Source organism: Triticum aestivum, chromosome 3D (genome assembly GCF_018294505.1).
Source record: "Triticum aestivum cultivar Chinese Spring chromosome 3D, IWGSC CS RefSeq v2.1, whole genome shotgun sequence".
Taxonomy (NCBI): domain Eukaryota; kingdom Viridiplantae; phylum Streptophyta; class Magnoliopsida; order Poales; family Poaceae; genus Triticum; species Triticum aestivum.
In genome coordinates this window covers 579957906-579981663 of record NC_057802.1, presented here as the reverse complement: position 1 = coordinate 579981663, position 23758 = coordinate 579957906, and positions in this window count along the sequence as shown.

Genomic DNA, 23758 nt, shown 5'->3' with positions numbered 1-23758 from the left:
AGATCAAGTTGTTACTAAACCTTGTAGGTCAACCAGAGTAAGATCCGCACCAGAGTGGTACGGTAATCCTGTTCTGGAGGTTATGTTACTAGACCATGACAAACCTACGAACTATGAAGAAGCGATGGTGAGCCCAGATTCCGCAAAATGGCTTGAGACCATGAAATCTGAGATGAGATCCATGTATGAGAACAAAGTATGGACTTTGGTTGACTTGCCCGATGATCGGCAAGCAATTGAGAATAAATGGATCGTCAAGAGGAAGACGGACGCTGATAGTAGTATCACTATCTACAAATCTAGAATTGTCGCAAAAAGGTTTTCGACAAGTTCAAGATGTTGACTACGATGAGAGTTTCTCACTCGTATCTATGCTTAAGTCTGTCTGAATCATGTTAGCAATTGCCGCATTTTATGAAATCTGGCAAATGGATAAACAAAACTGCATTCCTTAATGGATTTTAAAGAAGAGTTGTATATGATGCAACCAGAAGGTTTTGTCAATCCTAAAGGTGCTAACAAAATATGCAAGCTCCAGCGATCCATCTATGGACTGGTGCAAGCATCTCGGAGTTGGAATATACGCTTTGATAAGTTGATCAAAGGATATAGTTTTATACAGACTTGCGGTGAAGCCTGTATTTACAAGAAAGTGAGTGGGAGCACTACAGCATTTCTGATAAGTATATGTGAATGACATATTGTTGATCGGAAATAATGTAGAATTATTCTGCAAAGCATAAAGGAGTGTTTGAAAGGAGTTTTTCAAAGAAAGACCTCGGTGAAGCTGCTTACATATTGAGCATCAAGATCTATAGAGATAGATCAAGACGCTTGATAAGTTTTTTCAATGAGTACATACCTTAACAAGATTTTGAAGTAGTTCAAAATGGAACAGTCAAAGAAAGAGTTTCTTGCCTGTGTTACAAGGTGTGAAATTGAGTAAGACTCAAAGCCCGACCACGGCAGAAGATAGAAAGAGAATGAAAGTCATTCCCTATGCCTTGGCCATAGGTTCTATAAAGTATGCCATGCTGTGTACCAGATCTATTGTATACCCTACACTGATTTTGGCAAGGGAGTACAATAGTGATCTAGGAGTAGATCACTGGACAGCGGTCAAAATTATCCTTAGTGGAATAAGGATATGTTTCTCGATTATGGAAGTGACAAAAGGTTCGTCGTAAAGGGTTACGTCGATGCAAGTTTTGACACTAATCTAGATGACTCTAAGTCTCGGTCTAGATACATATTGAAAGTGGGAGCAATTAGCTAGAGTAGCTCCGTGCAGAGCATTGTAGACATAGAAATTTGCAAAATACTTACGGATCTGAATGTGACAGACCCGTTGACTAAAATTATCTCACAATCAAAACATGATCACACCTTAGTACTCTTTGGGTGTTAATCACATAGCGATGTGAACTAGATTATTGACTCTAGTAAACCCTTTGAGTGTTGGTCACATAGAGATGTGAACTATGGGTGTTAATCACATGGTGATGTGAATTATTGATGTTAAATCACATGGCGATGTGAACTAGATTATTGACTCTAGTGCAAGTGGGAGACTGAAGGAAATATGCCCTAGAGGCAATAATAAAGTATTATATATTTCCTTATATCATGATAAATGTTTATTATTCATGCTAGAATTGTATTAACCGGAAACATAATACATGTGTGAATACATAGACAAACAGAGTGTCACTAGTATGCCTCTACTTGACTAGCTCGTTAATCAAAGATGGTTATGTTTCCTAGCCATAGACATGAGTTGTCATTTGATTAACGAGATCACCTCATTAGGAGAATGACGTGATTGACTTGACCCATTCCGTTAGCTTAGCATCCGATCGTTTAGTATGTTGCTATTGCTTTCTTCATGACTTATACATGTTCCTATGACTATGAGATTATGCAACTCCCGTTACCGGAGGAACACTTTGTGTGCTACCAAACGTCACAACGTAAATGGGTGATTATAAAGGTGCTCTACAGGTGTCTCCAAAGGTACTTGTTGGGTTGGCGTATTTCGAGATTAGGATTTGTCACTCCGATTGTCGGAGAGGTATCTCTGGGCCCACTCGGTAATGCACATCACTATAAGCCTTGCAAGCATTGTGACTAATGAGTTAGTTGCGGGATGATGTATTACGGAACGAGTAAAGAGACTTGCCGGTAACGAGATTGAACTAGGTATCGAGATACCGACGATCGAATCTCGGGCAAGTAACATACCGATGACAAAGGGAACAACGTATGTTGTTATGCGGTCTGACCGATAAAGATCTTCGTAGAATATGTGGGAGCCAATATGGGCATCCAGGTCCCGCTATTGGTTATTGACCGGAGACGTGTCTCGGTCATGTCTACATAGTTCTCGAACCCAAGGGTCCGCACGCTTAACGTTACGATGACAGTTTTATTATGAGTTTGTTTGATGTACCGAAGGAGTTCGGAGTCCCGGATGAGATCGGGGACATGACGAGGAGTCTCGAAATGGTCGAGACGTAAAGATCAATATATTGGACGACTATATTCGGACTTCGGAAAGGTTCCGAGTGATTCGGGTATTTTTCGGAGTACCGGAGAGTTACGGGAATACGTATTGGGCCTTATTGGGCCATACGGGAAAGAAGGAAAAGGGCCTCAAGGGTGGCCGCACCCCTCCCCTTGGTCTGGTCCGAATTGTACTAGGGAAGGGGGACGCCCCCTTCCTTCCTTCTCTTTTTCCCTTCCTCTTTTCCTATTCCATATGGGAGGTGGAATCCTACTAGGACTAGGGAGTCCTAGTAGGACTCCACACTTGGTGCGCCCCCTCCTAGGGCCGGCCTCCTCCTCCCTTGCTCCTTTATATATGGGGGCAGGGGGCACCCCATGGACACACTTGATATACGATATTTTAGCCGTGTGCGGTGCCCCTCTCCACCAGATTACACCTTGATAATACCGTCGCGGAGCTTAGGCGAAGCCCTGCGTCGGTGGAACATCATCATCGTCACCACGCTGTCGTGCTGACGAAACTCTCCCTCAACACTCGGCTGGATCGGAGTTCGAGGGACGTCATCGAGCTGAACGTGTGTAGAACTTCGGAGGTGCCGTGCGTTCGGTACTTGATCGGTCGGATCGTGAAGACGTACGACTACATCAACCGCGTTGTGATAACGCTTCCGCTGTCGGTCTATGAGGGTACGTGGACAACACTCTCCCCTCTTGTTGCTACGCATCACCATGATCTTGCGTGTGCGTAGGAATTTTTTTGAAATTACTACGTTCCCCAACAGTCGGAGCCGGACCGAACGGGGAGGAGGGGCGGCGTCGAGGCAGGGGCGGCAGTGGGGGCGGGCGCCGGCGACGACGGCAATGGTGGGGGTGGGCCGGGGCGCAGGGGCGCGGCCGTGCGTGCTCGGGGACGGGGCAGGGGCACGGGGCGGCGGCCGGCGTGGGCTCGGGCGCGGGGCAGGGGCACGGGGCGGCGGCCGGCGTGGGCTCGGGCGCGGGGCAGGGGCACGGGGAGACGGGGATGGCGGCCGGCGGCGGCGACGGCGACAAGGAGCGCGCGAGCGATTTGGGCAGCCTGGCGGCGGGGGCAACTGGCGAGGGAGGCGAGGGAGATGTGAAATTTTCACAAGTCCTGGTTATATAGCAAGGGCATTGGTCCCGGTTCGTGGCACCAACACTATAGGAATCAGCTATTTTGCCGTCTGCCACGGCGGACGGCAAAGACCTTTGCCGTCAGCCGCGGACGGCAAAAGGCTCCGGCAAAGTAGGCTACGGTAAAGAGCTACTTTGCCGTCTGCTTCCTGGCGGCTGACGGCAAAGGCCCTTTGCCGTCTGCCGCGGACGGCAAAGAGAGCGGACGGCAATAATTGCGCTGTCAGTCCGTTAAGTGGCTAACGGCAGGCCTTTGCCGTCCGCCGCTGACGGCAAACTTTCTAGTGCCTTTGCCGTCCGCCGCTGACGGCAAACTTTCTAGTGTCTTTGCCGTCCGCCGCTGACGGCAAAATCGTTTACTCTTTGCCGTCTGCCACTGTAGGCAAACTGACCAAATGGGTCAGCTCCCAGGAAGCATAGCTGGATGCCACGTGTCTTCTTTGCCGTCCGCGGCAGACGGCAAAGAGCCCGTTGCCGTCGGTGGCAGACGGCAAAGAGCCTGCATATTGGCTCTTTTTTCTGTTTTTTATTAAATCCAACAATTTTCACAGCAAATATATATGACATATATAGATATATTTCACAAGGCAATTACAGAGCAAACATATAAGATATCCAACACATAACTTCATCATACATGCATAGTTCCATCCAACCATACCAAGTTCCATGCATAGTTCCATCATACATAGCAAGTTCAACATAGAGGCATCCAACCATATATATTACAATAGTTTCATCCAACGATACATGCATAGTTCAACGATACAAAAGAAACAGAGAAAGGGATAAGGAGCACTCCATCTATGCAAGCTTTCGTCAAGTGAATGAAATCTGCAAAATGAAAAATAAGAAAGTTAGAAATAGGTGACTAGAATAAGAAGACTAGAACAAGAAGAGTAGAACAAGAAGAAGACTAGAACAAGAAGAGTAGAACAAGAAGAAGACTAGAACAAGAAGAGTATGTCATTTATGAGCTAACTTACGTGAAATGGATCATATATGAGCTAACTAAGTTGAAATGGGTCGTTTATGAGCTAGCTAAGGTGAAATGGATCATTTATGAGCTAACTTAGTTGAAATGGGTCGTTTATGAGCTAACTAAGGTCAAATGGATCGTTTTTGAGGTAACTAAGGTGAAATGGATCGTTTTTTAGCTCACTTAGGTGAAATGGATCATTTATGAGCTAACTTAGTTGAAATGGATCGTTTTTGAGCTAACTTAGGTGAAATGGATCATTTATGAGCTAATTTAGTTGAAATGGATCTTTTTGAGCTAACTTAGGTGAAATGGATCATTTAAGAGCTAATTTAGGTGAAATGGATCGTTTTTTAGCTAACTTGGTGAAATGGATCGTTTATGAGCTAAATTAGTTGAAATGGATCGTTTATGAGATAACCTAGGTAAGATGGGTCATTTTGGAGTTAACCTAGGTGAAATGGGTCATTTTAAAGCTAACGTAGGTAAAATGGATCATTTAGGAGCTAATCTAGGTAAAATGGGTCATTTTTGAGCTAACTTGGATGAACTGGATCATTTATAAGCTAACCTAGGTAAAATGGGTCATTTTAGAGCTAACTTAGGTAAAATGGATCGTTTATGAGCTAACTAAGCTAATTATGCAATTTTTGACATAAGTAAGCTAAGTACAGATCGTTTTAGAGCTAACTTAGGTAAAATGGATGGTTTTGGAGGTCAGTAAGCTTATTAAGTCATTTTGGAGGAGAAGAAGCTAAGTCTAGGTCATTATGGTAAGCATTGGAGGAAATAAAGCTAAGTCTAGGTCTTTATGCATGTGTTAAGCAAAACACTAGATAAACTTACCAAGATCCAGGAGGTGTAGGAGCGGGCTGGCTCGTGTCGGTAGCTGGAGAAGGATCGTGCGATGCTTGTCTGGAGTTACGCTGCACCAAAGATCATTTCCAATGTCTTGTTAGCATGATGACACTCAAATGTTAAGACTAGCAAGTAATGTCCATTCAAATTAAACTCACCGTGGTCCCAGGAGCAATCACTGGCATCGGCGGAGCGGTCTGACCGGTCTTCTCGCACACAGACTGCACATTTGGTTTTGACGACTCAGTCATACTAGTTAGTAATGAGACAAACACTACATGAATGTTTTGGCTAATCTGCAGAAGAAACTTACCACAAGGAGCTCGTACATGGCCCTTGCCTGCATGTCATTCCGTGCCCTCTCCTCCTCCATCATCTTTGTCGTCCTCTCCTCCAACTCCCGCTGCCTCTCCGCCGCCTCCGCCAGAAGTTTCTCCGTTCTATCTCTCTCACTCTGTATAGCAGCCTGCAACACCACTCACATGACCATTTGTAATCATTGATGGAAGCGCACACAATGTAATGGAGAAAGATAACTGAGTACGTATCACTAACCTTGATGGCGAGTTGCACTGGCCGTTCACGAGGCCTTATCTCAGGAGCGGAGCTCGACTGGCGCGCCTTGATCTCCGGGAGAGTGCTAGGACAACGGATAAGTCCATCTCCAATGGCTATGGAGCCATGGGACCTCCCGCCACCAGATATCATCACCAGCTCTGGATCAATGGGACCCTGGCTCGGGTTAAAGTCCTCCCCTTTCCTCGCCTTCCCCTCATCTCTATATCTCACGAGCTTGTTGTGGGAGGAGATGTTGGTGAAGTTGTTTGCATCATCGAGGTCAGACTGAGAGAAAGCCTTGACTTTCTTGAAAGAGGCAGTGTGGGCCATGGCATACAGGTCGTACACCTCTGGCACCTTATCCACCTTATTGTGGCGTGCCTGAAAGAGAGAAACAATGTAAATTAGTAATTAAAGGGCTCAAGCTAGCATGATGAATGAATTGCATGAATCATGAAGCAAACCACATACCCAGTTGCGCCCGAACTGATATAAGTTGGAGCTGCCTTGATGGTGTGGCACACCTTCCATTTGGGCACGTTTGTCCTTGGCCTCGTTGTGGAGGGCTAGCCATTCTTTTGAGCACCACTCATCGACCAACACCTCCCAACAATCCATCCGATCCGCACACCATCTCGGAGGCGCCTAAGTTAGCAAATAGAAACTTGAGCGCTACGGCTAAGAATTACTAAATGAAGGAACTTAAGTAGAAGGCCTTAAGAATTACCTTCATGTACTGCTCCTTACTCAGGAACTTATCGCGGCACGCCGGCTTGGTCTTCTTGATACCACGCAAGGCGTAGTAGTCTCGAACAGCCTGCACCCGAGCCTCGTGCCGTAAGTTCTGGAGTAGGCGCTTGCAGACGTTCTCGATAACATGTGCCGCGTCCTCCTCGTATCCCTCCTCACACCTGTAGAATGTCTGCAATCAAATGAGACAATATTGATTAGTACAATTAATAACTAGCTAGTTGAAGATTTTTAAATGTGTAAAGGAGAAATTACCCAGAACTTTCTGATCACCATGTCTGCCCTCGTGTCGCACACGACACCGTCGATAATCTCATCCGGCGGGGCCGGGGCAGCCACGTAGTGCTCCCAGCTCAATCCAAGCTCTGGAAGCCGACCCTCACCAGGCAACGTGACAAACCCCGGGAAGTTTTGCCGGCAAAGAACTCCAAGGACGGAGTTGGGCCGGCGGACACTATGATGGTGGTCCCAACCCCTGCAGCATGACAAGGCCAACGCATTAGTTATTTGAAGAAACGTGAATGCAGAAGGTACAAAAATATTAAATGCACTTACGTACCTCTCCCCATCAGGGAAAATCAACCACCTCTGCTCGCGGGTCGCCGGCACGGACGGGAGCCGTGTAGCACCACGCTGGTAGACGGTGCCCCCCTCCTCCTCAAGATCAGTCGGCTCCCCGCCATCATCAGCATGGCCACTCGGCTCCTCGGGCTGATCCGGCCAGGTACCCCATCCGGACGTGTGCTCCTCCGGGGTCTCGTGGGCCGAACTCTCGTGGGCCGAAGGCCAGTCGACCCGAGGCTCGTGGGCCCAAGACCCGTGGACCGGAGGCTCGTGGACCGGAGTCCGTGTAGCCTCCTCCTCGGACGAGTCCACCCTAGCAGTCACGTGCTCGGGTGAAACAGCTGGGGGTGGCGGCGAGGAAGGCGCCGTAGCAGTCACCCTACCTCCTCTCCCGCGACCACGTGCCCCACCTCCTCTCTTCCTACCTCGTCCCCTGCTGGGCACCGCGGTCGACGAAGAAGGGCCCGGCGGTGTGGCCATACTGTCCAGCAACGCTCGGCGGAGAGGTGCGTCTGGAATGGAAGACCTCAGACCACGCGCCGACGAAGAAGGGGCCTTGGCGCGCTCCCGACCAGCGCCCACCATCTTTCAACACCTGCCATGACAAACAGTAAACGAAATTAGTACAACATAAAAAAAGACCGACATGAATAATAATATGTGTATCACTTAAGTGTATCATCATCAAGTACAACATAAAAAATTTAATACCTGACACTACTAATAATCTCGATCAGTATCATCAATAAATGCATAATCATCATCATCACTATAATCAATGACGGGCTCATAGGGTTCAGTGGCATCAACATGTGGAAGGCCACCTTGACGTAATCGGTCAAGCAATGACAGGTCATCCGCAGCAGTAACCTCTTCTTGTTCCGGCTCTTCTTGTTCCTCCTCTGGGGTGATGTCGGATTCACTGTCGCTGTCTACTTCAATGTTTTGGGGTGAAGTATAGCGGTTCTTGAAACGCTTTTTGGAAAGACGTGTCTCTTGGAAGAATTCTCCTTCATATGTGTCTGGGTTAATGTGAGGTTCATAATCCTCTTCCTTTGGGGGAGATAGTCTAGCACGTGGCGGCACTTCATAAACGACATCCCAACCTTTCAGATTTGGATTAGTTTGGCAGGCCCACGGTAGATAGAATACTTGGGTCGCCTGTTGAGCCGTAATATAGACATCAGGAACATCTAAATGGGTGCTTTGGTTGATTTCAACTAGCCCTATATGTTCATGAGTCCTTCTAGTCTCCTTCGGCTGAAACCAATAACATTTGAAGACTACGACATTCGGTGGGTTTTCACCATAGAATAGAAGTTCATAAATTGCTTCAACTCTCCCATAATACTCGGTACCTCCTTCGCCGATAGCAGATACACAACAATTTGTAGACTTTCGGTCGGCCATAGATAGCTCTTTGCCATAGGTACGAAAGCGATACCCGTTGATGTCGTATTTGTCAAATGAACGGACCTTATAGTCAAAACCATTAGCGACTTGTCTCAATTCGGCGTCCATAGACTCTGAATTAGCCTACAAGTTTAATATGAAAGGATTGTTGCATTACGCACAAATTAGCGAATGAAATGAAATTGTCTAATAGAAATTACCGTTTGTTTGAACCAAGAGATGAAACCGGGATAGCCGCCTCCTTGCTTTGCGAGAAGCTCATACTCTTCGACAGAATCCTTTTGGATCACCGCTCCATACGAGAATAAGGCGACGTATCGACTGTATGAAATATCCAGGAATAAGAGCAGTTCAAAGGAAATAGAAGTTGCGAAACTATGTACCGAGAACTTACTCGATGTACGGCCGCACTTCTATCAGGTTGTTGAAGATATACAACGAAATGGTCCGCCATTGTTCGTTATCCAAAGATACTGGATTTGAAACACTGGCTGGTGCGAGATTCCCTTTGAATAGGCTGAGGTTGGATCCACCCTTTTTAGGGTCGTCAGCATTGTACCGAGGCTTCGGATTATGCAAATGACGATTTTTGGCTTCGTAGTGTGCTGTCACGAAGTTTGCCGCCTCCTCAGTGATGAATGCCTCAGCCATCGATGCTTCAATTCTACGTTTATTTTTACATTTTTGTCGAAGCGTCTTCTGCATCCTCTCAGTTGGGTAGCACCAACGATTTTGCACGGGCCCCCCCCAATCTTGCCTCGGTCGGGAGATGCAAAATCAAATGTTGCATTGGATTAAAGAAGCCCGGTGGAAAGATCTTCTCTAACTTGCAGATCAACTCCGGCGCCAACTCTTCCATTTCTTCTAGCACGCCAGGCGATAGTTCTTTCGCACAAAGAACACGGAAGAAATAGCTGAGTTCTGCCAGTACTAGCCATTCATCCTCAGGGATGAAGCCACGCAACATCACCGGCATTACCCGCTCAATCCATATGTGCCAATCATGACTCTTGAGACCAAATATCTTCAATTTATCAAGACTGGCTCCCCTCTGTAGATTCGCTGCATACCCATCGGGGAACATCAACTGCATTTTCACCCACAAGATAATTTCCCTCATAGCTGGCCTTCCAAGATTGAACCATGCCTTTGGCTTCGTCCAGTTCTGCTTTCCTTTCGGTTCTTTCATGTTTTGTAACGGCCTATCACATAGCGCCTCCAGATCGACTCTAGCCTTAGTATTATCCTTTGACTTCCCATCTATGCCGAACAATGTACCAAAAAGTGCCTCGGCGATATTCTTCTCAGTGTGCATCACGTCGATGTTGTGTGGGCAAAGGAGGTCTTTGAAGTAAGGCAGATCCCATAAGCATGTTTTGTGAGTCCAGGCGTGCTTAGAATTATACCCCTTGAAGTACCCTGGACGCTCTGGATCTGGCTCGAGAGCGTTTAACTGATCCAGGGTCTGTTGGCCTGTCAATGCAGGTGGTGCAGAGTTTTTGACAACTCTACCTCTGATGAAGTTCTTCTTGTCTTTCCTGAACTTATGGCGAGGATTCAGGAACTGTCTATGCATGTCGAAGCAAGAAAACTTGCGACCGGCCTGAAGCCAACGAAACTCAAGAGCTCCCTTGCATGTGGGGCACGGGAACCTTCCATGCACACACCAGCCAACGAATAGCGCATACGCCGGCAAGTCATGCGTCGAGTACATGTACCAGACACGCATTATGAAGTTCCGTTTGCTATAGGCGTCGTATGTCTTGAACCCATTATCCCAGGCTTCTTGCAATTCGTCCTTAAGCGGCTGCATGTACACATTCATATTTTTCCCCGGATAGTTGGGCCCTGGAATTATCAACGTCAGGAAAATGTTCTTTCTTTGCATAATCTGTCCGGGGGGGAGATTGAGTGGAAAGACAAATACGGGCCAACAACTGTATTGGGCTGCCGTCATACCAAACACACTGAACCCATCCGTGCTGATGCCGACTCGAGGATGCCTCGGATCTGCCGCTTTGTCACCATGTAATTCATCAAACTTTTTCCACGCAACACCATCCGATGTGTGTACAATCATCAGATTCCCATCTGCATCTAGTTCGGTTCTTTTGCCCGTTTTGTGCCATGTCATCTGTCTGGCCGTCTCTTCGACCATGAAAAGACGTTGAAGTCTTGGTACGATTGGCATATACCGAAGAACACTAACGGGGATTTTGGTCTGTGTCTTCTCACCCATACCGTTGTCTACCACAACATACCTGGAAGACTTGCAAATGGGACAATAGTTCAAGTCCGCATAGTCAAGCCTAAACAAGACACATCCTTTCTCACAGGCATGTATCTTATCATAGGGCATCTTCAGTGCACGGAGGATTTTGTCCGACTGGTACAGGTTTGCAGGCATTACATGGCCTTTGGGTAGAAAGCGTCCAAATACTGTCATCATTGCATCGTAGCATTCTCTGCCCAAGTTGAACTGAGCCTTCAGAGCCATTACTTGTGAGATGGCATCCAACTGACAAAGCTCAGTGTGCTCATGGAGCGGACGTTTTGAAGACTCCAACATTTCATTGAAGGCCTTTGCAGATTCCTCCATCTCCTCGTCCGAATCCCGAGCATCATCGAAGTCTTGCACCATGTTTTCCATCCCGGTACCATGCTCGTCGGTGCGACGACGATCCACCTCAGCTCGGTCACGTTGGGCAGACTCACCATGAAATGTCCACACCGTATAATCGGGCGTAAAACCACTCTTCTGCAGGTGTTTGCCCATTTCAGCCTCTGTCCTCTTTTCCCAATTGCCGCACCGTAAACAGGGGCACCAGGTTTTCCTCTGGCCATTTGCAAATGCGGCTCGCACAAACCCCTTGGTTTTTGTGAACCATTCAGTGCTCCATTTGTTCTGACCAGTGTGACCGGTGTACATCCACGCACGATCACTCATCTTGACTTTCAGAGCTACTAGACACACAACAAATATATATATATATATAATTCACCATGTATATATTCATCAGTTGATCTACTTTGTCAATTTTATTACGTCCATGCAACCTACACTCTAATAGGTAATGATAGGTCCTAATCCCACCCGAGTATGTTTAGATTGGGTTCATTTTCCCATGCTATGCTCCGGATCCTACGCAAAATTTCGGCAGCACCTCCCCGCTGTTCTCCTGATACACGTCTCTGCAATAAACAGAGAGGATGTGTACCCGGAGAACAACAGGGGAGGCACTGACGAAATTTATGCGTCGGATCCGGAGCAAAGCATATGGGAAAACGAACCCAATCTAAACATACTCGGGCTGTCCATGGATAGCGTTGGACAATTTGAAAGAATAAGGGTTATAAATATGCAAATGCATGCATATTTATAACTATGACGCTTTCGAACGGGAGACACATATTGGTTACGCATACTGATGATTCAAGACACATATATAGCTAGCTATCAAGTTTCATCGGAATAGATCAAATAATTAATGGGGGAGGAGGACATGTCATTTGTGCTCACCCACGAACGAAGGGGCAGAGCTCGTCAAACGCACAGCGAGGTCGTTGAACACCAAACCGCGCAGCGATGAAACAACTGCACATTTAAAACTACCCGATCAACACAATTATATATGATGTTTTTCATAACAAAATCGAAAAATATATGACCTAACTAATAATTCACAAATATATGACCCCGTCGGCTTCTGGAAGGCCAAACAACACCTTTTCGGGAGGTGTCGGGGGTCGGGGTGTCGTGTCGGTGTCGGGGTGCCGTGTCGGGGTCGGGGTCTCGGGGTCGGGGTGTCGGGTCGGGGTGCCGGTCGGGGTCGGGGTGCCGTGTCGGTGTCAGGGTCGGGGTGTCGGGTCAGGCTCGGGGTCGGGGTGTCGGGTCGGGGTCGGGGTCGGGGTCTCGGGGTCGGGGTGTCGGGTCGGGGTCGGGGTGCCGTGTCGGTGTCGGGGTCGGGGTGTCGGGTCAGGCTCGGGTCGGGGTGTCGGGTCGGGGTGCCGGGTCGGGGTCGGGGTGCCGTGTCGGTGTCGGGGTAAGGGTGGGTGTGGTGTCAGGGTGTCGGTGTCGGGGTGTCGTGTCGGTGTCGGGGTCGGGGTCTCGGGGTCGGGGTGTCGGGTCGGGGTGCCGGGTCGGGGTCGGGGTGCCGTGTCGGTGTCGGGGTCGGGGTGTCGGGTCAGGCTCGGGGTCGGGGTGTCGAGGTCGGGTCGGGGTGTCGTGTCGGTGTCGGGGTGCCGTGTCGGGGTCGGGGTCAGGGTCTCGGGTTCGGGGTGTCGGGTCGGGGTGCCGGGTCGGGGTCGGGGTGCCGTGTCGGTGTCGGGGTCGGGGTGTCGGGTCAGGCTCGGGGTCGGGGTGTCGGGGTCGGGGTCGGGGTCGGGGTGTCGGGGTCGGGGTCTAGGGGTCGGGGTGTCGTGTCGGGGTGCCGGGTCGGGGTCGGGGTGCCGTGTCGGGTCGGTTTTTTTTCTCTTTTTTCCTTTTCTTCTTCTTCCTCTTCTTCCTTTTCTTCCTTTTCTTCCTTTTTTTCCTTCTTCTTCTTCTTCTGCTTCTTCTTCTTCTTCTTCTTCTTCTTCTTCTTCCTCCTTTCCTTTTTCCTCTTCTTCTTCTCCTCCTCTCCTCTTTTTTCTTCTTCTTCTTCTTCCTCTTCTTCTTTTTTCTTCTCCTCCTCCTCTTCTTCTTCTTCCTTTCCTTTTTCCTCTTCTTATTCTCCTCCTCTCCTCTTTTTTTCTTCTTCTTCTTCTTTCCTCAAACTAAACTAAACCTAAAACTAAACCTAAATCTAAAACTAAAACTAAAACTAAATTTAAATCTAAACTAAACATAAACCTAAAACTAATAAAACAGAAAAAAAGGAAAAAACTAAATCTAAACCTAAAACTAAACTAAAACTAAAACTAAAACTAAAACTAAATCTAAACTAAACATAAACCTAAAACTAAAAAAACAGAAAAAAGGAAAAAAAAGAGGAGGTAGAGCTCACCTGGGGCAGGGCCGGTGGAGGAGGTGGCCGGTGGAGGAGGGGGGCGGGGCGGTGGAGGAGGTGGCCGGTGGAGGAGGGGTGCGGGGCGGCCTGGGGCGGCGGCGCCGGGCCCGGGGCGGTGGGGCGCGGGGGGCCGGGGCAGCGGGGCGGCAGGGGCAACGGGGCGGTGGGGCGGCGGGGCCCGGGGCGGCGGGGGCCGGGGCGTTGGGGCGCGGGGGCCGGAGCGCCGGGGCGGCGGGGGCGACGGGTGGTGGGGCGACGACGCCGGGCGGCAGTGGCGACGGGGCGGGGGGGCGGTGGGGCGGCGGGGTGGTGGGGTGACCGGGCGGCGGCGAGTGGTGGGGGCGGCGGCGGCGGTGGGGTGGGATGTGGTGGCGGGGCGCGTCGGGGAGGATAGAGAGGGAGAGAACAGAGAGTAACGGGCGGGGGGGGGGGGGTACGGGCCGTTAGGTACTCTCCTCTTTGCCGTCCGTCAATCTTTGTCGTCCGCCTTTTTGTCTCTTTGCCGTCTGCTAGCAGAAGGCAAAGAGGTGGGGCGTTCAGTTTTTCCCAAACGGGCGGGGGGTGGGGGCCACCTCTCTCTTTGCCGTCTGCCAGCGGACGGCAAAGAATCTTTGCCGTCTGCCAGCGGACAAAGAGCTCGCAGATGGCAAAGACCTGTTTTGTCGTCTGCCATTTCTTTGCCGTCTGCTTTTGGGTAGCTGATGGCAAAGAGCTTCTTTGCCGTCAGCTAGCATACGACAAAGAGCTGGCAGATGGCAAATTAGCTGATTCCAGTAGTGCAACCGGGACCAATGCCACCCTTTAGTCCCGGTTGGTGCCACCAACCGGGACCAAAGGCCGCCGGTTCCCGCCCTTTGGGCTGCTGAAAAGAGACCTTTGGTCCCGGTTGGTGGCACCAACCGGGACTAAAGGGGGGGCATTGGTCCCGGTTGGTGCCACGAACCGGGACCAAAGGGTGGCATTGGTCCCGGTTCGTCCCACCAACCGGGACCAATGGCCTTGCACAGCGGCGTGGTGGTGGGAGTTTAGTCCCACCTCGCTAGCTGAGAGAGAGCCGCACCTGTTTATAAGGTGCGGTGCGCCTGAGCTATCGAGCTCCTCTCTAAAGCAGGCTTACGGGCCTAACCTCTCTGTACATGCCTGTGGGCCTACTCGGCCTTCTGCGGGCCTGAATCCTGGCCCATGGATGGGTTTCTAGTCGTATTCAGGCCGTGGTGGCCCAGTAGGTGGCATAATTTTTATTTTTTGCCTGTTTTTTTGTTTTCTTTTTTGCTTTATTTATTTTGTTTTGTTTCTACTTACAACAAAAAACTTATTTATTTTATTTTATTTTGTTTCTAATTACTTATTTATTTTACTTTATGATAATTCTTTTTGCTATTAAAGTTTCTATCAAAAAAGTTCTTTATGAAAATTCTTTTTGCTTTTAATGATTTTGAACAGAAAATACTTCGATAATTTTAGTTGCATCAATTTTATATGATTTTAGTTTCAATAATACTAGAGGTTTCTTATAATGTTTCGAACAGAAAATACTTTGTTAATTTTAGTTTCATAAATTTTATTAAAGTTTATTTTATTCTGTCAGAACACAAGAAGTCCGGAGTTGTAATAAGTTATTAAAAATAAAAAAGAGGCGCAATGCTCGTTGATTTGCTTCAAGCCTTTCGGAATAGTGTAGACTGCACTGCACATAGCTCCATGCAGTCTACCTTATTCCTCAAGGCTTGAAGCTAAGCAACGTGAGCATTGCGCCTCTTCTTCATCGTCTCTGCACTCAGGGCTTATAAACCGCTCCTAGTGCCTCTCAGCTAGCGAGGTGGGACTAAAAAACTTCTTAGTAAGAAACTCTAGTACCGGTTCGTGCCACGAACCGGTACTAAAGGTGCTCGTGGGGCCACAGCCTCATTAGTACCGGTTCGTGGCACCAACCAGGACCAAAGGGTGGAATTGTTCCCGGTTCGTCCCACCAACCGGGACCAATGGCCTTGCACAGCGGCGTGGTGGTGAGTTTAGTCCCACCTCGCTAGCTGAGAGAGAGCCGCACTTGTTTATAAGGTGCGGTGCGCCTGAGCTGTCGAGCTCCTCTCTAAAGCAGGCTTACGGGCCTAACCTCTCTGTACATGCCTGTGGGCCTACTGGGCCTTCTGCGGGCCTGAATCCTGGCCCATGGATGGGTATCTAATCGTATTCAGGCCGTGGTGCCCAGTAGGTGGCATAATTTTTAATTTTTGGCCTGTTATTTTTCATGCATTTACTAATTATTTTGAGCTATAAGACCCTAAAATTGAAAAGCATTTCAAATGAACTTTGAAAAGGTTGAAAGTTGGCATGGTATCATCATTTCATCCACATAGCATGTGCAAGAAAGTTGAGAGGGTTATGGCAAAAACTAGATGCACTTCGTGTATAAAACGGACAATGGTATCATACTCGCCTGTTACAAAGTTGGCATGGTATCATCATAATAGTTGCGGGAGAAAGTCTTCACTTTTTCTTCGCTTGTGTCATTTGCTTATTGCGCCGTAACCATGGATAATCTTCATCGCTTATCAGGATGCTTGGGTCAGCCTTGACTTTGAAGGGAGGAATTTCATGAAACTTTTCATAATCTTCAAACATGTCTGTCTTGCCCTCCACTCCCACAATGTCCCTTTTTCCTGAAAGAACTATGTGGCGCTTTGGCTCATCGTATGATGTATTCGCTTCCTTATCTTTTCTTTTTCTCGGTCTGGTAGACATGTCCTTCACATAGATAACCTGTGCCACATCATTGGCTAGGACGAACGGTTCGTCAGTGTACCCAAGATTGTTCAGATCCACTGTTGTCATTCCGTACTGTGGGTCTACCTGTACCCCGCCTCCTGACAGATTGACCCATTTGCACTTAAACAAAGGGACCTTAAAATCATGTCCGTAGTCAAGTTCCCATATGTCCATTATGTAACCATAATATGTGTCCTTTCCCCTCTCGGTTGCTGCATCAAAGCGGACACCGCTGTTTTGGTTGGTGCTCTTTTGATCTTGGGCGATCGTGTAAAATGTATTCCCATTTATCTCGTATCCTTTGTAAGTCAATACAGTCGAAGATGGTCCCCTGGACAACGAGTACAACTCATCACAAACAGTGGTGTCACCTCTGAGACGTGTTTCCAACCAACTGCTGAAAGTCCTGATGTGATCACATGTAATCCAGTCGTCACACTGCTCCGGGTGTTTGGAGCGCAGACTGTTCTTGTGTTCATCGACATACGGGGTCACCAAGGTAGAGTTCTGTAGAACTGTGTAGTGTGCTTGAGACCAAGAATATCCGTCCCTGCAGATTATTGAGTCCCCTCCAAGCGTGCCTTTTCCAGTAAATCTCCCCTCATACCGCGATTTAGGGAGACCTATCTTCTTAAGGCCAGGAATGAAGTCAACACAAAACCCAATGACATCCTCTGTTTGATGGCCCATGGAGATGCTTCCTTCTGGCCTAGCGCGGTTACGGACATATTTCTTTAGGACTCCCATGAACCTCTCAAAGGGGAACATATTGTGTAGAAATACGGGCCCTAGAATGACAATCTCGTCGACTAGATGAACTAGGACGTGCGTCATGATATTGAAGAAGGATGGTGGGAACACCAGCTCGAAACTGACAAGACATTGCGCCACATCACTCCTTAGCCTTGGTATGATTTCTGGATCGATCACCTTCTGAGAGATTGCATTGAGGAATGCACATAGCTTCACAATGGCTAATCGGACGTTTTCCGGTAGAAGCCCCCTCAATGCAACCGGAAGCAGTTGCGTCATAATCACGTGGCAGTCATGAGACTTTAGGTTCTAGAACTTTTTCTCTGGCATATTTATTATTCCCTTTATATTCGACAAGAAGCCAGTCGGGACCTTCATACTGAGCAGGCATTCAAAGAAGATTTCTTTCTCTTTTTTCGTAAGAGCGTAGCTGGCAGGACCTTCATACTGCTTCGGAGGCATGCCGTCTTTTTCGTGCAAATGTTGCAGGTCCTCCCGTGCCTCAGGTGTATCTTTTGTCTTCCCATACACGCCCAAGAAGCCTAGCAGGTTCACGCAAAGGTTCTTCGTCACGTGCATCACGTCGATTGAAGAGCGGACCTCTAGCTCTTTCCAGTAGGGTAGGTCCCAACATATAGATTTCTTCTTCCACATGGGTGCGTGTCCCTCAGCGTCATTTGGAACAGCTAGTCCGCCGGGACCCTTTCCAAAGATTACGTGTAAATCATTGACCATAGCAAGTACGTGATCACCAGTACGCATGGCGGGCTTCTTCCAGTGATCTGCCTCGCCTTTGAAATGCTTGCCTTTCTTTCGACATTGATGGTTGGTCGGAAGAAATCGACGATGGCCCAGGTACACATTCTTCCTGCATTTGTCCAGGTATATACTTTTAGTGTCATCTAAACAGTGCGTGCATGCATGGTATCCCTTGTTTGTCTGTCCTGAAAGGTTACTGAGAGCGGGCCAATCGTTGATGGTTACAAACAGCAACGCGTGCAGGTTAAATTCCTCCTGTTTGTGCTCATCCCACGTACGTAAACCGTTTCCATTCCACAGCTGTAAAAGTTCTTCAACTAATGGCCTTAGGTACACATCAATGTCGTTGCCGGGTTTCTTAGGGCCTTGGATGAGAACTGGCATCATAATGAACTTCCTCTTCATGCACATCCAAGGAGGAAGGTTATACATACATAGAGTCACGGGCCAGGTGCTGTGATTGCTGCTCTGCTCCCCGAAAGGATTAATGCCATCCGCGCTTAAACCAAACCATACGTTCCTTGGGTCAGCTGCAAACTCAGCCCAGTACTTTCTCTCGATTTTTCTCCACTGCGACCCGTCAGCGGGTGCTCTCAACTTCCCGTCTTTCTTACGGTCCTCACTGTGCTATCGCATCAACTTGGCATGCTCTTCGTTTCTGAACAGACGTTTCAACCGTGGTATTATAGGAGCATACCACATCACCTTTGCAGGAACCCTCTTCCTGGGGGGCTCGCCGTCAACATCACCAGGGTCATCTCGTCTGATCTTATACCGCAATGCACCGCATACCGGGCATGCGTTCAGATCCTTGTACGCACCGCGGTAGAGGATGCAGTCATTAGGGCATGCATGTATCTTCTGCACCTCCAATCCTAGAGGGCATACGACCTTCTTTGATGCGTATGTACTGTCGGGCAATTCGTTATCCTTTGGAAGCTTCTTCAATATTTTCAATAGCTTCTCAAATCCTTTGTCAGGCACAACATTCTCTTCCTTCCACTGCAGCAATTCCAGTACGGTACCGAGCTTTGTGTTGCCATCTTCGCAATTGGGGTACAACCCTTTTTTGTGATCCTCTAACATGCGATCGAACTTCAGCTTCTCCTTTTGACTTTCGCATTGCGTCCTTGCATCAACAATGACCCGGCGGAGATCATCATCATCGGGCACTGGTTCCTCTTGATCTTCAGCAGCTTCCACCCTTGCAGCATCATTGGGCACATCGTCTGGTTCCTCTTGATCTTCGGCAGCTTCCCCCGTTGCAGCATCACCGTATTCAGGGGGCACATAGTTGTCATCGTCCTCTTCTTCTTCGCCGTCTTCCATCATAACCCCTATTTCTCCGTGCCTCGTCCAAACATTATAGTGTGGCATGAAACCCTTGTAAAGCAGGTGGGTGTGAAGGATTTTCCGGTCAGAGTAAGACTTCATATTCCCACATATAGGGCATGAACAACACATAAAACCATTCTGCTTGTTTGCCTCAGCCACTTCGAGAAAATCATGCACGCCCTTAATGTACTCGGAGGTGTGTCTGTCACCGTACATCCATTGCCGGTTCATCTACGTGCATTATATATAATTAAGTGTGTCAAAAACCATTACAGAACATCATGAATAGATAATTAAGTGACCAAATTAATAGAAGTTCATCATCACATTAAAACCAAAGTACATACATAGTTCTCATCTAACAACATATATATAGCTCTCCAGAGCATCTAATTAATTAAACCATACATTGAAACTATGTAAAACATTTCAATGCGAAAACAAATGCGATCATAATCGCAACCAAGGTAACAATTGATCCAACGGCATAATGATACCAAGCCTCGGTATGAATGGCATATTTTCTAATCTTTCTAATCTTCAAGCGCATTGCATCCATGTTGATCTTGTAATCATCGACGACATCCGCAACATGCAACTCCAATATCATCTTCTCCTCCTCAATTTTTTTTATTTTTTCCTTCAAGTAATTGTTTTCTTCTTCAACTAAATTTAACCTCTCGACAATAGGGTCGGTTAGAATTTCCGGTTCAACCACCTCCTAGATAAATAAAATCTATGTCACGTTGGTCGGTATATTTGTCATAAACAATAAATGAACCAAATAGTTATAAAAAGATAATATATACCACATCCGAATCATAGACAGGACGAGGGCCGACGGAGGCGGATACCAAAACCATCGCACTATGTAATAAGTAGGAATAATAAAAGTAACAAAATTAGACAAGTAACTATGTAAAGTAAGAATTTTTTCCTTTCAGAAAGAAGATAAGAACAAGAGGCTCACCACGGTGGTGCTGGCGACGAGATCGGCGCGGGCGATCGACGGCGGTGAAGACGGGGACGGGACGTGACGGACCTCTAAACCTAGACAAATCTCGGGGAAAATGGAGCTCGGAGGTCGAGTTTCGAGAGGAGAAAGATTAACTAGTGTGGCTCAGACATTTCATCGAACACCTCATGTGCATAAGAGGTGAGCTAGAGCACCCAAATGCCCTCCCCTCGCCGGCCAGAAAAAACAGAGCACTCTGGAGTGCTCTGCTGTGGCGATGGGGTATATATAGGGAACTCTTTGGTCCCGGTTCGTGGCACCAACTGGGACTAAAGGCCTTTCGTCCCGGTTGGTGCCACGAACCGGGACCAATGCCCCCTTTAGTCCCAGTTGGTGGCACCAACCGGGACCAAAGGCCTTGTGCTGCCCCGCGTCAAAAGTTTAGTCCCACCTCGCTAGTTGAGAGAGCTCCAGAGTGGTTTACAAGCGCTGCTACGCCCACCCTCTCGAACTCCTCTCAACTGCAGGCTTTCGGGCCTAACCGTTCTCTTTGCCTGTGGGGCTTACTGGGCCTTCTGCGGGCCTGAATCCTGGTCCATGGATGGGTTTCTAGTCGTATTCAGGCCGTGGTGGCCCAGTAGGTGGCATAATTTTTTTCCTCTGTTTTTTTCTCTTTTGCTTTATTGTTTTGTTTCTACTTACAACAAAAAACTTATTTATTTTATTTCTAATTACTTATGTATTTTACTTTAATTTTTTTATTTTTATTTATTTTACTGCTGCTATTTTTATTTATTTTACTGCTGCTATTTTTACTTAATTTATTAAGGTTTATTTATTTTAGTTACTATAGTTTATTTTATTTTATTTTATTAAGGTTTATTTATTTTTATTTATTTTATTAAGGTTTATTTATTTTATAGATATAAAAAAATGAACATAGATGCGCTTATAGAGGAAATTCAACCTAAATTCATAATAAATTTCTATGAAATTTACTGTGAATTTAGGTCAAATTCCCTGTATAAGGGCATCTATTATCACTTTAAGGGGAGCTCAACAAGGCAGAGAGGGACGGACTTATAAACTGGTGTGAGCGCCCTTCGGTTGGCGAGGTGGGACTAAACACTGGCCGCAACTAGGACCAGCCCTTTAGTCCCGGTTTGTGATAGGAACCGGGACTAAAGGGTGGTGGGCCAGGAGCGTGGCCCATTGGTCCCGGTTTGTCCCACCAACCGGGACCAAAGGGTCCGGACGAACCGGGACCAATGCCCCCACGAGGCCCGGCAGGCCCCTGGCCGCATGAATCGGGACTAATGTAAATATTGCTCTGTGACCAAAGCCCAGTTTTCTACTAGTACATCACGGTGAAACTCTCCCGGCGGTCTCCTCCGAAGACGGCGAGCGCGGCCTTGTGGAAGAACTCGTCGCGCATGGCCTGCATCGGAACCGTCGTCTCGGGAGGCGACGGCCGGGCCTTCTTGTTAGGGCCCCGGATGTGCGAGCGATACGCGTGATTGTCCACGGAGAAACACGCGCCCCCGCCGTCGTCGTCGGCGAGCAAGGGCCTGATGAACCCGCAGTCGAACGACGTGACGTCCGGCAGCGGGAGCCGCCTGCCGTCGGCGACGGGCTCGAGGAGCGACGCGCCGCACGCCTTGTCCACGACGACGAGCCAGCCCCGGGAGCAGCCGATGACGCGGTGGGGCCGCGCGCCGCCGGCGTCGCTCCCAAGGTACACCGTCTTCTTGACCTCGCCGGCGCGGTCGGAGAAGTCGACGGCGGTGGCGCCGGACCTGAGGGACACGAGGTGGAGGGCGTGGCGGTTGAGCCGAGCGCCGGTGGCGCTCGACGCGCTGCGCCACGGCCTGCAGACGGCGGCGAACGCATCGCGGTCGCGTTTCACGTCGCCTACGCGGCGCGAGATCTCCTCGAGGAGCTCCGGCAGAAGGCCGGACCAGTCGGAGGCGGCGGCGGCGCTTATGTTTCCTGGAGAACAAGATCGAGACGAGCGCAGCGGCGGTGCTTTTGAAACCGTAATCGTAGGTTACCTTAACGGATGGAAGAGAATAAATCGGCGCTAATTTTGATCCTTCCCGTCCACGGAATCCTAACGTTAAACTACTCATAATTAGGATCTTTTGAGGCCCAACTCATATAGAGTACGAGTAGAAAGGAAAGTCCAATGGTTCGGTCCGTGATCAATCCGGGAGCCCTGCCCAACAGGTATGTGTTCCCTCAAAAAAAGTTCCCAAAATAAACAAGTGTATAAAGGATGCATATAGAAACAAGTGTATAAAGCCTATTAAGAAAAGTTTGTAAATTGGAAAATCTAATGGACAAATATTTGCTCACTGGGCTTAGGGAGAGAACACACGCCTTTGACTCTAGAGCTCGATGACGAGGAGGGATGGACATTGCGGAGGAGCAAAGAAGAGCGAAGGAGAAGACCGATCAACAGACATTGTGTTGCCAACCTAGTTTTTTTAAAATGTACCGGTGCTGGTCGAACTGGGGAAAACCAAAACTTGCGCCTTGGTCGTGCTTTAAGCTTTGTGGACCACCCACAAACGAACCAAAGGGAACCCCCTGCCAGTTTTCATGTAAATCGGGCGAAAATGAGAGCCGGTTGAACCAGTGGGAAACACTTGTGTTCTAATTAAATCGATGTGACGGTCACCCATCTGGTTTTTTCAAATTAGGATTGCCAGATATTTTGTCACATGATGGGTAGCACCCCGAGATTAGAGGGATTGCTTTATCAGGACACTCTTCCCCACTTAGTCATTTGCAACAGTGGGCATTGGTAGGAAGAAGGAGAGCTCGACCGCCCGGTAGAGAGGTGGATTGAAAAGAGAAATATGTGGAAGAAGGGGGAGTGAAGGAGATGAGGATGAGTCATGGGGCGCGTAGACTCGTGCTCGAAACGAGAAATGCGAGGAAGAAGGGAAGAGGAGGTGGGCCGCCGGGCAAACATGGCCATATGGGTCGTGCCTCTTGGGCCTGCCTGCAGGCATGGATTTTCGAGAGGAGCTAGTTAATGAGCGCTCCTTCGGGAGTCTCGCAACGATCAGCGCCACTTGGCGCTCTCAGCCATTCACCACGTGTCGTGTTCTGGGCGCTTCCTCCGGATTTTGTTTTTTATTATTTTTTCGCACGCGTTTTCGGCTTTTTAAATGTTTTTTTTCGACGTTCTGGTTTTCCACCGGTCTTCCTTAGCTTCTCGATAAAAAAATCAAGATTCTTTTTTGGGCGAAAAAACGCGTTATCTTTTTTTTTTCTTTCGAGAGAGGCACGGTTTTGCTTTCGCGAGAGTCACCGTCGTGCCTCTCGGAAACGGAAAAAAACGTGTTTTCTATTTTTTTTCCTTTCGCAAGAGTCACGGTCGTTCCTCTCGGAAACGGAAAAAAAAACGTGTTTTCT